Source organism: Adiantum capillus-veneris, chromosome 12, assembly GCF_014529385.1.
Source record: "Adiantum capillus-veneris isolate H3 chromosome 12, ASM1452938v2, whole genome shotgun sequence".
In the NCBI taxonomy this organism is placed as follows: domain Eukaryota; kingdom Viridiplantae; phylum Streptophyta; class Polypodiopsida; order Polypodiales; family Pteridaceae; genus Adiantum; species Adiantum capillus-veneris.
The window spans coordinates 138,774,292-138,791,043 of record NC_140942.1 but is presented as its reverse complement, the minus strand read 5'-3'; positions in this window follow the sequence as shown (position 1 = coordinate 138,791,043).

The following is a 16,752-nucleotide window of genomic DNA, read 5'->3' as shown; positions in this document are numbered from 1 at the left end:
AGCACAAGGTTTCTCTTTTCTTTCTCAAGAAGAGAGGTCCTCAAGTTGACTATAAATGGTTGGTATTATTAATTGCAATTGAGTAAGTAGAATAGGGATTTTTCAGCCTTGCAATGCGCTTGCTTCGTGTAAATAACGGGGCATCACCGTCGAGAGCTATGGTCTTGATAGTGGAGTCCTACGGGGCTTGCCTACGACTTAACCACTATTGAGCTATTAGAAGCTTGACAGGTGTGCGCTCCTTGCCGCACTGTCGAAGCAAGGGACTTGCCGATACACCGTGTGCGAGCCACAAATGGCTCCAAGCACACAACAAGACTAATCTAGCAAGCTCAAGAGAGCAAAGGGTGTGTCACTCAACGCTCTACGCTCGCCTTCGTGGTGGATTCCTCGCCGCGATGAAGAAGAAGCTGCAGTCGTGCCGCGCTCAACCGCTTCGCCGCCGCCGTGCCTTTGTAGTAATGCTCGATCACTCTCTCTCTCTCTCTCTCTCTCTCTCTCTCTCTCTCTCACACACACACACACACACACACACACACACACACACACACATACACACACACACAAGGAGGTGAAGAAGAAGAAGATGGAGATGGAGATGGAGCAAGAGCACTCTTCTATTGCACAAATGAGAGAATGAGTGAATTTTAGGTTTACTTGGCTTTTATATGAGCTCACCCCATTCACACTTGGGCGCCCATGCTTAGCCAACTAATCCCTTGAATGTCCCAGTTAGAGTGCGCCTCTCATCGGCGATCACTCTTACCCTTTTCCTATTGGTCCGACAAGCCCGGTACCTGACTCTACCAAATACATAATACATGTCCGTCGTAGGTGATGGGGTGTTCGTGAGCCGTGAGGGTTAACATGCCCCCCTTCCTGATGTAGATTCCGTCCTCGGAAGCTATTGAGTTGAAGCTCGTTCGTCGAGGTGGAAGAGCATTTGAGATGAATGTCCTTAGCCTCCTTCAGTCACTGCAAAATCAAACAACATTGGCACAATAATTGCATTCTCATAAGTGATTAAAAAGCATATGCAGTTTTAGGTAGACAAATTGATTGGTAAAAGAATTTCAAACAATTTGTCAGCAATGAACATTAAATTGCAATGTAATCAAATGCATAAACAGATGTAAAGGTAAAAAATTAAACAAGTCTTGGGTCGCTAATTTGACGGTCGAAAGGCACTAGAGATCAAATACTAATACCATGGGTAAGCTTCTTAATTTTCTGTGGTCAATTAAGTTGTTTAATCGCGAGAGCCAAGTATTCATGTTCCAGGGCTGACTAGAGGCTATATCTAGAAGACCTTGTAGTTAAGCTACCATAAAAGGAATTTCTCATGAAATCATCGCTTGACTGATTACTTTTTCTTTGACCCCCCAAAGTCTTTTCACAGTGATTCAATTTGATGTGTGTGCTTATTTTGTATGCCTTGAGTTTTTGGCTTTTCAAGGAAAAGCGCCCACACTGGGAACCTCTAGGGCTCTAGTACCATAGGCAATACATGTGAGTGAAGTACCAAATCAAGCTGAAATTTCTCTTCCAGCTTAAGATTTTACAGTGTGGCACTTTGATTTTTTGTTTGTTCATTTTCAGCATTTTAATTTTGTAACTTTGGGGGGTTATATAACACTGATACACCTCCCCAGGCTCATCACACTAGTAAACTCCCTTTATAATACTTAAGCGAAAGGTCAATAGGGTCAAGCCCACTAGAAAGCCCTATTACATTTCACACAATGCTGCCTAAATCGGATTAACAACCTAAGTAACCATTGATTATTAGGAAGGCATTCCCCATGGTATTAAGAGAAGATTTCTAACACCTAACTTGGTCAAACTAGCTTAGTCGGATTGCTTGATTTTTAAACCTAGACAAGTGATTATGACAAAAAATTACATTGAATTAAATGTTTGATATTAAGCAAATGCGGTGAATATTAGGCTACCAATCACAATCAAAGCAGACAATCATAGATGCAAAAAAGATAAGGGGCAATGCTAATGGACAAGAAACACCTGTTTGTGTCGATGGTCGCGCTTGATTTGAAGAGTGAGTCGAGATAAAGATTCCATGAAGGTCCAAATCCTATCAATAGAAACACGCTCCTGTACACACTAGGAAACAAAAGGAATACCTCCAGGAGACACATTAGTGGGAAAAGGTACCAACACTTATTGAACACAATAAAAAACATAAGGAACCCTAACCTAATTATTTGCACTCCCCCTAGAGAGTCAAGGGAATAGAATATTGTAGAGGTTGGGGGGAAACCCTAAGGCTAAACCCCTATCCTCGTCGTCGAGATAAACAAAGTCATCATCCATGAGACCATATGTGCCATCCGTGTAGTCGTGTAAATTTTCTTCTTCATCATAGGTGCCCATGTTTACTAAGAAGGTCACTAGACGCCTATAGTCATCTTGGTCAAAAGGGTAGGCTTGTGCAATGGGAGAAACGCTCTCTACTAAGTATGGATCAGACGTGGTCAAGAGACGTATCAGCCATTCTAACTCCTCAAAATTCCTCTCACATGCTAGCGTACCTATCAAATCCCATTCACATGCAAGCACTAGAAAGACCATGTGAAATATATGTGAAAAGTAACGAGGGTACCTCTCACCCAAGGCAGGAGTGGATGACTCTAGCGTACTAGCCATATCTGTACACGCAAATAGATGATGGTTAGAGTGCAAATATTACAAGGGTCGTGTTCTTGTGCATAATTTGTTTTTATGATTTGTGTTATGGCTCTTGCTCTTTTACTTTTTTATCTTGTTTTTGTGAGTATCAGGCTTTATATATACATTCCCTAAGATTGGAGATTAAGAGGTCAGGGAGAAAGGTTGAGAGGGAAGCAAGTGAATGATGGATGTCCACAAACACTCCCCCCTTCCTTGGGTAGATCATACCGTTTGAAATGATGTCGTCACCCTTTGAAACCAATTGTTCCAGTTGGTAATAGGTGAGGATTTTTGCCAGTAGTTTTCTATTACCCTAGGTGCCTCGTCAAGTTGCAAGGGTGGTAAGGTACTCTCCCAGGATCGAACTTGAAGTGGTTCATCAGGTGATTCTTGAACACTGGGAGATGTGGATTCTTTTGTAGCTTCATGGAGGTCCACTACTATAGATGGAGGCTGTGTAGAAGCTTTTACCTCTATGGATGTATTACATGAGGAGCTAGAAGCTTCATGGAACTCCCCCCTTCCTGAGGTAGGTGGAATAAATTGGTTTTGCCTTGGAGCCCAAACTAGCTCTGGACTAGGTGTGTAGCATTCTGTGATCTTTCCCTTCCCACGGTCTGCCATTGGCTTTAGCGTTACACTGTTTGACTCATATGGGTTTGTTGTCGATAGGGAAGGACACATTTTACGTTTAGGTACACAAATTTGCTCATTTCCATCATAGTAGCCTTGGGCTTCTAATAGTTGTTTTGGAATCCATCGTGATTTGGTCTTGACTCTCCTAGGGCGCGCTCTTGGTTTTCCGGAGAAATTTTTTCTTGGAATGGATGGGAGGGTTGAGGTAGTTGGAAGTAAGGCCTTGGGGACCCATTGATATGTACTCTTAGGTCGTGCAGGTTGAGTACTTGCAAAATTATTGCTTGCTGCAACTACAAGTGTTGAAGTGCTAGGTTCATGGGTAGCTGGCAAAGACGAGTTAACCACCTTGGCTTGTGAATGTTGGCTATCCTTCAACTTTGCTAGAGTTTGCAACGTAGGTGACTTTTCTTGAATGATAGGGGTAAGAGTCGGTGGTCGCGTCGTGAAACTACCAGTATCCCAATCAATAGTGCATTTGGTTGCCAACATCCACGTGCGTCCCAGGTTTACGTTGCCTTCCATAGCTCCCGCGGGCATGACTAGAAACCTCTGCACTATGCTTCTATTGTCATAGACAATAGGGGTGTGAAGGAATCCAAGAATAGCAGTTTTCTTTTTATTAATGCCCTTGACTTGCATCGTACTCGGGGATAGGGTCGGTTTCCCTAATTGACACCAAACTCCATATGATAACAAATTGTGTTTAGCTCCCGTATCTAATAAGTCATTGTATAGTACTTTCCCATAGGGGCTATTTAGCTCAATTGGGTATCGTAGGGGTGGCTCAGATTCTAATGAGTCGTCGTCTGTGTCCTCGAAAATGCTTGCGTGATTCCCAGATTAGCCTCTCGTTGGCGTCTAAGATGTTGTTGTCGTTCTCTAGCCTCAACTCTTGCTTGGATTTTTTAAAGCTCTGCTTGTTCCTTGGCAGCCTTCTTTTGATGGATGGCTTGCAACTCTTCCTGGCTTAGAGGATCATAATATCTTTTGAATTTACTCCCATTAAGGAATCCAATGGTTTCAACTCCATCTAGAGTCTCCACACGAATGGTACCTTGCGGGGTAATTTCACACACTCGATATGGTCCCTTACCAGCGTATTTCAATTTCTTCTTTTCATTACGTACCCCGTACATAAGAACTTTATCACCAACCTTGATGTCTTTATCCTTTAAATGGCTATCAAACCACTTCTTTCTCCTATCCTTCTCCACTAGAGCATTTCGCACAGCTAATTGCCTCTCTTCATCTAGCCTTTCCAGGATATATAATCGCTCCACTAAGGGGTTACCATCCCAACCTTCTTGAGAAGCTACTTGAAGACTAGGAATGACAAACTTCCATGGCATAACTGCTTCTTGGCCATACACCATCTTAAACGGTGTGCAATTAATAGAAACTTTATACGCAGTACGATAAGCTCATAAAGCTGATGTAAGCTTTAGGTCCCAATCAGTGCGATGAGCCTCGACTGTCTTTGTCAAAATGGAGATGAGAGTTTTGTTGGTACTCTCAGCTTGGCCATTTGCTTGGGGATAATAGGGTGTAGACTTGTGGTGAGATATCATGAAGTTTGATGTGAGTTCTTTTATTACTTCATTTATAAAATGAGTTCCATTGTCACTCACAAGTTCAAAGGGGCATCCAAAACATGTGATAATGTTCTCAAAGAGGAACTTAGCTGTTGTTTTTGCATCCGCCTTTCGTGTTGCTTTTGCTTCAGCCCATTTGGTTACATAGTCGGTAGCCACAATGATATATCGTGATTGCGTGTTACGTGTAGCCGGACTAATCGGTCCTACAAAGTCTAAGCCCCACTTTTCAAATGGTTGGGTTACCTTGATGGGATGTAGAGGCATCCTATCACTTCTTTGTGGCTTCTTGAAGCGTTGGCATTCATCACATCCCTTTGCAAAAAGTGATGCATCCTTAAACAGAGTGGGCCACCAATAGCCTGACTGTAAGATCTTTCGGGCAGTCAACTTTCCTGAAAAGTGACCACCAGCTACGCCCATGTGTGCCTCTTGTAGAATATATAAATACTCATCCTCGTGGGCACAGCGTCTAAGAACATCATCTTTTCCTCTCTTATAGAGAGTTCCAGCCAGTAAGCAATAGGGTTCGCATTCCTTGATTAATTTTCGAGCTATATCTTTTCGCAGTTCTTTGGGTGAAAAACCATTAACTAAGAAGTTAACAATCTTTTCACTCCATTCAGGCATTGTCTCAACAATGAACAAAGGAGTATCAGGCAATTCATCATCAACCCCCGTAGGAGCTTCGCCATTAGGGATACGAGATAAATGATCTGCCATGACATGTTTTCTCCCAGGCCTCACAACAACGGTGAAGTCAAACTCAAGAAGAATTAACAACCATCGTGTAATTCGACCTGTGGAACACGGCTTGTTTACCAAATATAGCAATGCTTGATGATCAACATAAAACATAAACTTGGTAGCAAGAAGGTAATAGCGAAATTTCTTTACAGCGTAAATCATAGCTAGACCTTCGCGCTCTGTAGTAGTGTAGTTCATCTCGGCATCATTTAATTGGCGACTTTCAAAGCTAATAGGGTAGTCCAATTTATGTTCTCCTGGTTGAGTTAGAACACACCCAATAGCAAAATTTGATGCATCAATATGCACATGAAAAGGTACATTCCAATCAGGTGTTCGCAGGATTGGAGCACTTGTTAGGGCCTTCTTTAATAACTCATAAGATTGATGACATTTTTTCGTCCAGTGAAACTCGATAAGAAGCTTGTACAATGGATGCGCTATCTCGGCAAAGTTTAAAATAAATCTTCCATAATAACCAACATGGCCCATAAATATTTGAACTCCTTTATAGTTCGTAGGTGGTGGCAAATCGGCAATGGCTTTAATCTTACTCTCATCTGTGGATATCCCGTTCTTGGACACTATATGCCCTAGAAAGACTCCATGCTTAACCCAAAATTGGCATTTGAAAGGGTTCAATGAGATGCGATAAAATCTGCACCTTTCAAATATTTTTCGTAGATATAACAAATGCTTCTCCCAAGAAGAATAAACACAAAGGTCGTCTAGGAAAGCTTCACAAAACTCCCTTAGAAATTCTTTAAACGCAGTGTTTATTAATCGTTGGAATGTAGCAGGGGCATTCGTTAAGCCAAAAGCCATAACACGAAATGCAAACACTCCAAACTCTATGATAAAAGCAGTTTTAGCTTGGTCCTCTAATGCAATTGTGATTTGATTGTAACCAGAGTACCCATCTAAAAAGCTATAAGATTCCTTGCCCGCAACTCTTTCAAGCACATGTTCTGAATATGGCAAGGGATAATGATCTCTCCTAGTAGCTGCATTAACTTTCTTGAGGTCCACACACACTCTTAGTTTCCCATTCTTTTTTGGCACAATGACTATTGGAGAAACCCATTCTGAGTGCTCAATAGGGTATATGAATCCACATTGGATAAGTTTTTCAATCTCCTCTTGTACAATTTTGGCGTACTTAGGATTCATTGGATAGGGTTGTTGCTGGACGGGTTTAGCAGTGTTGATCATGGGAATTGTATGTTGCACCACAGAAGGTGGAACGCCCTTCATGTCATCATATGTCCAAGCAAAGATATCCTTGTATTCCTTGAGGAGCTCCTTAAGTACAGCCTCTTCAGTTTCGGTAAGGTCTTGAGCAATAAAGACTGGTTTAGACTCCTCACCTGGTTCTGCGAATTCTATCTCTTTAACTACCGCTGGACCATCATAGACTCCACTGCTTTCATTGGTAGGTATTCGTTGGGCCTTGGCATACACAACCTTTCGCTCCCCCGTGGTATAAGATTTAAAATGTTCAGGAGCCGTATGTAAGTCAACAGGCTCTTGTCCTGACGGAGACCTTTCTTTTAGTTCTGCCTCCTTTTGTTGTTGTGCTAACTCTCGGTTTTGACGTCTTCTTATAGTTCGACTCAATTTCGGCTCTATAACCTCCAATTGAGTGAGGTCAATGGGTCGCGGGCTGCACCACATGACACTCTGGAGATGTTCACCCCAATTGTCTACTAGCTTTCGATGAGCATCACATGCCCCTAGATAGCTAAGCCATTCTGCAGTAGATCTTTCCTTGTTTATCCTAGCTCTCACATTTGCTCGATATCGTCGTCTCTTATATGACCTTTGTTTCTTGTTAAGGTTTTGATTTTGGTAAATGTTTGAACTCGACTCGCTTGATAGGTCTTCGCTTGTATCTTCTTCACTCTCATATAAATTACCATAGATGGTCGTACTAGACCTTGAGTGTTCAGTTTCTATACTTGGCTCACTCGATGTTTCTTCAGGTTCTGAATCCATTTCTTCCTGAGATTCCGTTTCCGATGTGTATTGGCCTGAAGCCTTTGAGAATCATCAGTTTCACTCTCAGGTAGGTGTGCCTCTTTCTTATCATTGGATGTTACATGCGCTACACCTAACATGTTTACTGGTGCAATGTGTGGTATCTCTTCCCCATCTGGTGTTACCCAGGTTGTTCCTCTAGCTCCCCATGTATCTATAGTTGCCGCTAGGTGTACCCAATCGACATTGTCTGACTCAGCCATTCCGGGTAGGATATCCATATAAGGAGAGTTCTCCCCAATACCCGTGTCTTCGTTACACGTGTAACAATACTGTAATGGAGCTGAGTGAATTGTTGTGTCTGATCGATTATCAATGATGAATTTATTTCCTAGAGGATGCGTTCGACCACTTAAAAGATCAACTAGAATGACAGAGTCTTGGAACTGTAAGTAGACGTGGTTTTTGGACCAGTCATGCACCATTTTTGCTTCCCTCATGAATGGACGCCCTAAGATCATCTCAAATGACATAGGATGCTTGGAAAAATCCATAACAATGAAAGTATGCCTTACCTTGTGTCCCAAGACCTTGATTCTGAGATCCTTTAGCATTCCAATAGGCGTAACAATAGATCCATCAGCCATTTTTACCACTACGCTTGTGGCTTCAAGGTGAGGTCACCCCATAGACTCCCAACAACTCTTTGTCACCATGCTGACTCCCGCACCACCGTCAAGGACCCCCTTTACAGTTAATCCTTTAGTAGTGATTGGTAGAGTAACATTAGATTCATCACCTTCAAAGTATTGCCCCAACTTGTTAACGGGTACTTCAATTACAGATTCATGTCCCGCTAGGTCAGATGGTGGTGCTAACTGTTCCTCATCATTCATTACTGAGTCAGGTTTGTTCATATGTGCAAACTGTGGTAATCCGGCCTGTAATTCTCCATTGAGGAAGGCTCGAAGAGCTGAGACTAGCTCGGGGTCTTTATATAGTTTGGACATGATGGTGGTTCTAACTTCTGAAGACATGAAATCCATCAATTTGGCAACATTTAATGGCATCTTGTGGGATGTAGGACCCTGACAAGAGAATGGTGAAGTTGGAATCTCCACTTCCTCAAGGGGGTCGGGTATTCCCTCACCAAACATTCTCTCTAGTAGGAAAGGTGTGTGTCCACTTTCAGAAGTCCTACCCTCACTCTCTTCCCGAATGATACTGGGTATAGCTAACGGCCTGTAGTTCTTGTGAGGTTGAACTTGTGTGGGAAACACTGTGTCCGACATCTGGATATGTTTGGGTTCAGGTTCTAATGTTCGTTGAGTTTCTTCCACCAAACCCCTCAGTTGTTGGACTCGTTCAATTTCCACTGTTGGGTTTGGATAGGTTCCAATCTTTCTCTTGCAATCCTCATTTTTTGTCTCTCGTGGCTTATCTTGGGGGTTCGCAACTGGGTAGTTTAACTCTGAATACTCTTTTGGTGTTCGTCGTAATTCCCTCTAGTGATCCTCCTCACTGGCTTTTTCCTTTGTAGTAACAGTTTTGGTCTCCGTGGTCTCTATCGAATCTGAGTCATCCTCAGGGTCATTCATATACAAGGGATCCTCTCTTGTCCCTATGTTAGTCTTTGAACTAGGTTTTGAGCTAGAAGCATTAAGGGATTTGTTTCTTCGTATTTTCTTCTTTCTGGCTCGGCCAATGGATGCAGCATCTCTCTCTTCGAGGATGTAATTTTGCTTTTGGAGCATCGACCGTGTGAGTGCATTCACTGGTGCTATGTTTATAGTTGGTGGTGTCCCATCAACAATCTCTATTATGTTCAATGGTGTGATTTTCGGTGCGTTTGGATTGTTAGGACACTGTGCGATCAAATGATCTATGCCACAACGATTACAAGTAAGTATTGGCATTGCCAATGCACTCCCTTGACTTGTTTGCATTAGTGCAGCATTCTTTTGCATTCTATTGGGGCACTCAGCTACTCGATGTGGTCCACCACATTCGTAGCACTGAAGAGGTGGTCTCCTGGCAAAACTATTAATGTTTTGGCCTCTTGCTGCTAGCGCAGTAGCTTGATATACCGGTTTGATTTGTCCCCAATGGTCTTCCATATAGTACATGGGACACTCCTCAAGCATGTCGACTCCATAGGTGATACTAGAGTCTATGTCTTCTTCGCAATCTACATAAGTACTAGATGACTTGCAACCTATTTGGTTCATAGGTGTAACTCTTGGATGAGGGGGTTGCGGTCGTAGCACTGGAGGTGGCAACGGTGTGGTTTGGACCACATTTTGGGTTCTAGGGACCATGTGCTATAATGGCAACTGTTGCTCCATGGGTGGGGTAGGCATCAATGTAGGAACTCGAGGTGAGTCTGCCCAAGCTATAGGCGGTCTATTTTCCATGATGCGTTTAAGCATTAGGCAATCCTTCGCTTGATGGCCATACCTACCACACGCGTTACAAGTCCCGTTAAACTTTACTCTGAAAGTAGGGCATTCACTCGTAGTATGTGGGCCCAAGCAAATTGAGCACCATTGTTGCTCCCTTCTTGGATACATATGAGTGTTTTGTGGAGCACGATTACCCCCAAGGCTTTCTTGGATGGCCTTTGTGAGATCTGCCAAAGTCATCTCAGATATCGTTTGCTCTTTCACGATTGGCTTTATCTTCATTGGCTCATGCCCTGACGCTTGCGAGCTACTAGACTTCGGCTCGGCAGACACTCTTTCTCCTGCAATCATTAAATTATCCTCCAATTGGATTGCATTCATGGTGACTGCTTCCCAAGTAGTGATACCTCTAATGACTCGGCCATTATAAATACTTTCATGTCGTAGTCCCCTAATGAATCTATCGAGCAATTGGTTGTTGTTGAATCGCTCGTTTGGATTGCATCGAGAATTCAAATTCTTTAAGCGACTAATGAAGTCTCTCACGGATTCACCTTCTTCTTGTTGGGCTTTCTGGATCTGAGAGGCTACACCCCAAAGTACTCCCTCTCGTATGTATTCTTTTAAGAACAGTCTCCTAAGAGTAGAGTAGATCGTTTTCTCTTCTACTCTTAAGGTTCTATACCAATCTCCAGCCTTTCCGCTTAGGGTCAAACTCAAAGCCTTACACTTATGTAGCTCATTGTGCTCTTCCAAGGAATCGCACACATGTTCAAAGACTTCCATATGCTTTCTAGCATCTCCGTCTCCACTGAATTTCTGTGTGAGCTTAGCTACTTGAACTGCCTTGCTCCTAGGCTCTCTATCAGGTGCACTACACATGTTTTCCGCAATAGAGCGACCGATAGTTTGAGCAAATGCTGCCAAATCTCCTATTTGAGCAGGTATAATGGGTGTATGTGCTCCTGGAAACACATGTGAGATGGGAGTTGGGCTTGGCCTTGGCATACGCGCGGCTCTTGGGTCCCAAATTTCGTATGGTGGTGTACCAGATGGTGGTCCAAAGTTTACAGGTGTGGCCCTAGGCATAGGGGGTGCTTGATATGGCATGTTATTATTAAATGGCATGGCTCCACTTGTATAAGAGCTTGGATAATTCCATTGTGGATTGTAAGCTCTTGGAATAATCGGAGGTGTAGGAGCTACATGAGGCTGAGGTACGACAGGTGCACATGATTGATACATACATGTAGGTATAGTTGGGGGCACTGTGCTACTAGGCATCGGCGCAGTGTTAACAAATGAACTCCATGGTGTACTTCTTGTCATGCTCACCACTGGGATATGCATGGTAGCCGTAGTGTCATTAAGAGAAAGATGAGCTAGATCTGGGAAGGTAAAGCTGCCACTTGTGGGCTCAGATTGTACTGAGGCTCCTGGCGAAACAACATATGGAGGATCAATGGGGCTCACTGAGGGAGTCTCCATTTGTGACAGGGTTGGTTGGTAGGCCTTTCCCGTATCCAAGAATCTCATTAGGCCTGTTGAAGGCATGTTGATCCCTATGTTTTGTCTTTCTAACTCGACAATCCTATGGAGGACATCATAGACTTTCTGTTGTTGCTCATCTATGCTAGTAGCACCCGATGTGGATTGTAGAACATCTAACCAACCCACATGATAGGTGTGTCCTGTGTACCAATCAGTTAAAGCTTCTGCTTGTAGGTCATACTCCCAATTTTCGTTTAGGAATATCCCATCTAGGCCTGGCGTGCTGGAGGTTTCCCTCAAGGTGGAAGCATTATTGCTCCCCATCGCTTGCCCCTCCGTGACTGCTACCTTGGGAGCACTCGGTTGCTCGGCTGGCATGATTGTTGTCATAGGAGCCTTTGCTTTCAGGGTTCGACTTTGTTCTAGCCTTTGTAGGTTCTCAATTTCCCTCTCCCTTGTTGCTTGCATATAGCGTTCGATCTCTTGTACTTCGGCAAGACTCCTACCAATCGGGTAGTAAAACCTCAGAGGGAGATGGTCCTAAAGGATCAGGAGGTGCAGTGGATGGAACATTCACATGCACACTCTCAAGAATCATAGGGTCTATTTTAGGTATGAATGAAGAATTTACTTCCCCACTCCCTTCATTTATTTCATTAACCGCATGTTCGGAGAGAGTAGCTCTACTAAGGGTCTCTTTTAAGCGGCTAAACACACTGGACCCGGGCCGTGGGCCCATGGCATGCATGTCTTGACTTGAACTATGAGGGTTTGGTGTAGGATACCCCTCCATGAATTCGTAGTCAGAGAAAGAATCACTAGACGCAATATGAGGATCTTGGGTCGCGCTACCTTGAGTCCCGGCCGAAGGTCCAAAACCTAGGGTGGAGGAATAATGGGTGCCCGCGTAAATGGAGGCACTACCAATATGCTCGTGCTCTAACACTCGTCCAGAGCGTAGGTTCATATGACTTGGATTCCCTAGAAGTGTCAGTGAGTGCCCGTGAAGGCTGCTCACCTAGTATTTGTGGGTGTTTTGCAACCCAAGTCTTTTTTTTTTGGTTGATTTTTTGGTCCCTTTTTTTGACCCAGCTATAGAATAGAACGTATGATAGCTCAAAACGAGCGTCTCGGTCAGAGGGACGTGCCGTGCTTTACAGCCCTCTGTTTGGTCACTTTATGCCCTCGGAATCCCTAAAACCGTCAATTTCTAGTAGGGAACTAGGCCAAAATTAGAAAGTCTAAGGGTGCAAGTGGGAAGAGAAGGGAGGAGAGTGGAGGACTTGCCCCACATGCTCTCATTCCCTCTTGAGGGGGTAGGGTATATATATAAGAGTGAGTCTAGAATATGTCATAAGATTGAGGACTGAGGCCTGGGCCTGGGCTTGGGCTTGGGCAAATGATCCCGATCCCGATCAAAATTTTAGTGTAGCCCCCTAGTCACTCACGCTTAAATATAATTGGTTTTTTTATAAATTTATTTATTATATATATATTTTTTTGGTGACGATCGCGCGCGGTTTTGGTGACCCTTTCTTGGGCACACACACTATCACCTACCTAACCTCCCAGTCAACAACTCACAGCTCACAGACAGCTCACTACCTTATCTACTTATAATCTACTTATAATCTACTAACTAATCTGTTAACTACTTACTGACAGTGAGCTAACTGTCCACCTACTTCCTCTCTCACTACCTTACTGTGCAAAGACTGTGTGCAGGCAAACCTTGTCAGAAAACTATGTACAGACTGTGTGCAAGCAGAAATTGCTAACTGCCTTCCTACTTATTCATTCACTGCAAACAAGCTAACAACTACTAATTGTGCAAAGACTGTGTGCAAACAGAAAACACAACATTATGCAAAAATCACAGAACTTGCAGACAATACAGAAATTAACAACTTGCAGAAAAACAACTCATTCCTCTTCCTCTTCCTCTTCTTTCCTACTACAAACAACTCATAGGAGAAGCACAAAGTACCTCTTGGGCTTAGTGCAGAGCGATTACCCGGCAGCGGCGCCAAAAATGTGCGCTCCTTGCCGCACTGTCGAAGCAAGGGACTTGCCGATACACCGTGTGCGAGCCACAAATGGCTCCAAGCACACAACGAGACTAATCTAGCAAGCTCAAGAGAGCAAAGGGTGTGTCACTCACCGCTCTACGCTCGCCTTCGTGGTGGATTCCTCGCCGCGATGAAGAAGAAGCTGCAGTCGTGCCGCACTCAACTGCTTCGCCGCCGCCGTGTCTTCGTAGTAATGCTTGATCACACTCTCTCTCTCTCACACACACACACACACACACACACACACACACACACACACACATACACATACACACGCACACAAGGAGGTGAAGAAGAAGAAGACGGAGATGGAGATGGAGCAAGAGCACTCTTCTATTGCACAAATGAGAGAATGAGTGAATTTTAGGTTTAGTTGGCTTTTATATGAGCTCACCCCATTCACACTTGGGCGCCCATGCTTAGCCAACTAATCCCTTGAATGTCCCAGTTAGAGTGCGCCTCTCATCGGCGATCACTCTTACCCTTTTCCTATTGGTCCGGCAAGCCCGGTACCTGACTCTACCAAATACATAATACACGTCCGTCGTAGGTGATGGGGTGTCCGTGAGCCGTGAGGGTTAACAACAGGAGCCGGTATTGTTTTGGTGTTGAAAGACCCTCTCTTCTATTCCTTGCAATTAATGATATTCGAGCCGCGGGTACAGGAGCTTGAGTGATTTTTAAAGGGTTAAGAGGAGTAGAAACTAGGGCTTGAAGTTCCGAAATACACTTAAAAATTTTACACCTAAATTTGTTTAGAACGATTGACAATAGTAAAGAGAGTGAAATTAATGTTGATAGCTTTGATTTTGCTAATGAACAGGCTACTAATGATGCCCCTATGCTTGTTAATTACCTTGTTACCAGGCTTCAATAAGCCATGGGTAATCCATCTCTCCAAGGTGAAGTGCAACGACAGCTACGTACTCATGGGATTCTCCAAACGCCCCACCAAGAAGAGAGAGTACCTAGGAAGCCTCCTTGTGAGACTTCCAAAAGAGGCCTCTCTCCGATAAGGGAAGAAGAAGAGGATCCGTACGAAGGGCTCAAAAATCTCCTACTTGACGACGCATCTCCTTCCCAAAGGAGAACTCAAGTTTCAACGGTAGAGCCCCCACTGAAAGAACAAGAAAGAAGTGAGTCTCCTGCCACCTCGGTGGAGATGGCTCTACGAAGACGGTGAGCAAAACGCTCTCCAACACCCCCTAGACGGAGAAGACCATCACACAATTCTCTACACCATAATTCAAAGAGGGACGAGAGAAAACAAGAGAAGAAAAAGGCAAGAAAGAGGTCACCCTCTTCTCCATCTTCTTCATCCTCTTCCTCTTCTAAAAAAAGTGATGGTGCAGACAAGGAGGAACAAGGGAAGAAAAAGGCGAGAAAGAGGTCACCCTCTTCTCCATCCTCCTCATACTCTTCCTCTTATGAAGAAAGTGATGGTGGAGCTCTTGAACCACCTAAAAGAAGAGGCCATAGGAAATCCTATGCCGCGTGGAAGAGGTCGTCGAAGCTCAAAAAGTTCAAAGAGGGAGGAAAGAATATCTCTTTCCTTACCTACGATGGCACCTTTGGTGCTACGGACAAAGTCTTGGCCTTTATCCAACAATTTAATGCGGCGTTTGGAGATGAGGGCTTCACGGAGTCCTCTAAGCTATGTCATGTAGCTATGCATTTTCAAAAGTCCACCAAGCAATGGTGGTCTAGCCTACGAGCAAACGGTGAAGCTCCACGAACGTGGAAAGCTTTAAGAGCTTCCATCATGAAGCAATTTTTGGCTACCGATGCCAAAGACAAAGTACTCACCGAATGGTGAAGCTTGAAGCTGTCTCCCTACGAATCTATTCACAAATATGTAGACAAGTTTTGGGATTCCCATTTCAAAGTCATTGTCTTCAAAAAGATGGATTTTGGAGAGCAAAAACAACAATTTTGTGCGGGTTTAACTGAGGGTATGGCGAAGTATGTCAACTCCCAAGGCCACGCACCATATCTACGATCATACACCATACCATGGTGGCTTCACGTATCAATTTTCAAAAAGGGGCTAAGAGAAATCTTAAGCCAACGGAAAACAAGGACCGTAACGAGCCTAAGGGGAAGGACAATGTCCAAAAGTCTCCCAAAGGCAAACCCAACAACAACAAAGCTAAGGAGAAGGGAGTTTATAAAGGCAAAAATAAACTCTTTCCTGAAGAGCTAGAGCGTTATCGGAAAGATAACCGTTGTTTCAAGTGCGGGGAGCAAGTGTTAAGTATGGAGCCTGATTTACCCTTGTAATTTTCTGTGGTAAAAGCGCACATTTGTAAGGCCCCCGTTATGAGGAGAACCCCATCGTGCTTGAAGGAAAATCACTCACCGGAAACCAAAATTTTCACGGACAAGAATCAGGGGCAACTTTAAAGGCCTCGGGGGCGGAGGCCCCCGATACTTTTTTTTTCCGCCGGAATATTATGGCCGGACGGCGGCCGAAAAGTGGTCGAAAAACAACCGGTCGGTTCGCCGGTGGCCGGTAGTCAATGGCCGATGGCCGGTGGTTGGAAGTCAATGGCCGGTGGCTGAATTCAAAAGCGGACTTGTCTTCTCAAGGGCGGCCACACATGGGCGGATTGGAGGGTCCGATTTGGACTTATTCGCACAAGGGCGGCTACACATGGCTGTCTCTCATAAGAGAGGGCAGCCCTTTTGGCCTATAAAAGGAGGCCATTTCTACACACATTTCATAGTGTGAAGTTGATGCAACAAGGTGAGTGTGAGGTGGTGAGAGTGAAGCAAGGCGGGAGCTCCATTAAGGGTATAATCCCTTTGTAAACTACTTCTTGTTTTGAAGTACTAAAGCCATTGAGTGGCTGCTTTCCCGTGGACGTAGCCCACATTGGGTGAACCACGTATATCGTGTGTACTGTCTCTCTCTCTCTCTCTCTACTCTATAATCTCGTGTATATAAATCTGTCTCTCTCCATTAAGTAATCTACTCAATTATCTATTTAGCTACGTCTTATTTCCTAACAACTGGTATCAAAGCAAGGTTTGCTCGTAGCTAAATTATCTCAAGGAAAGGATTCCTTGAATTGAGTGGGAGTTATGGCGGAGGAAGGGAAGCTCAAGATTGAGAAGTTCAACGGCAAAAACTACCAACATTGGAAG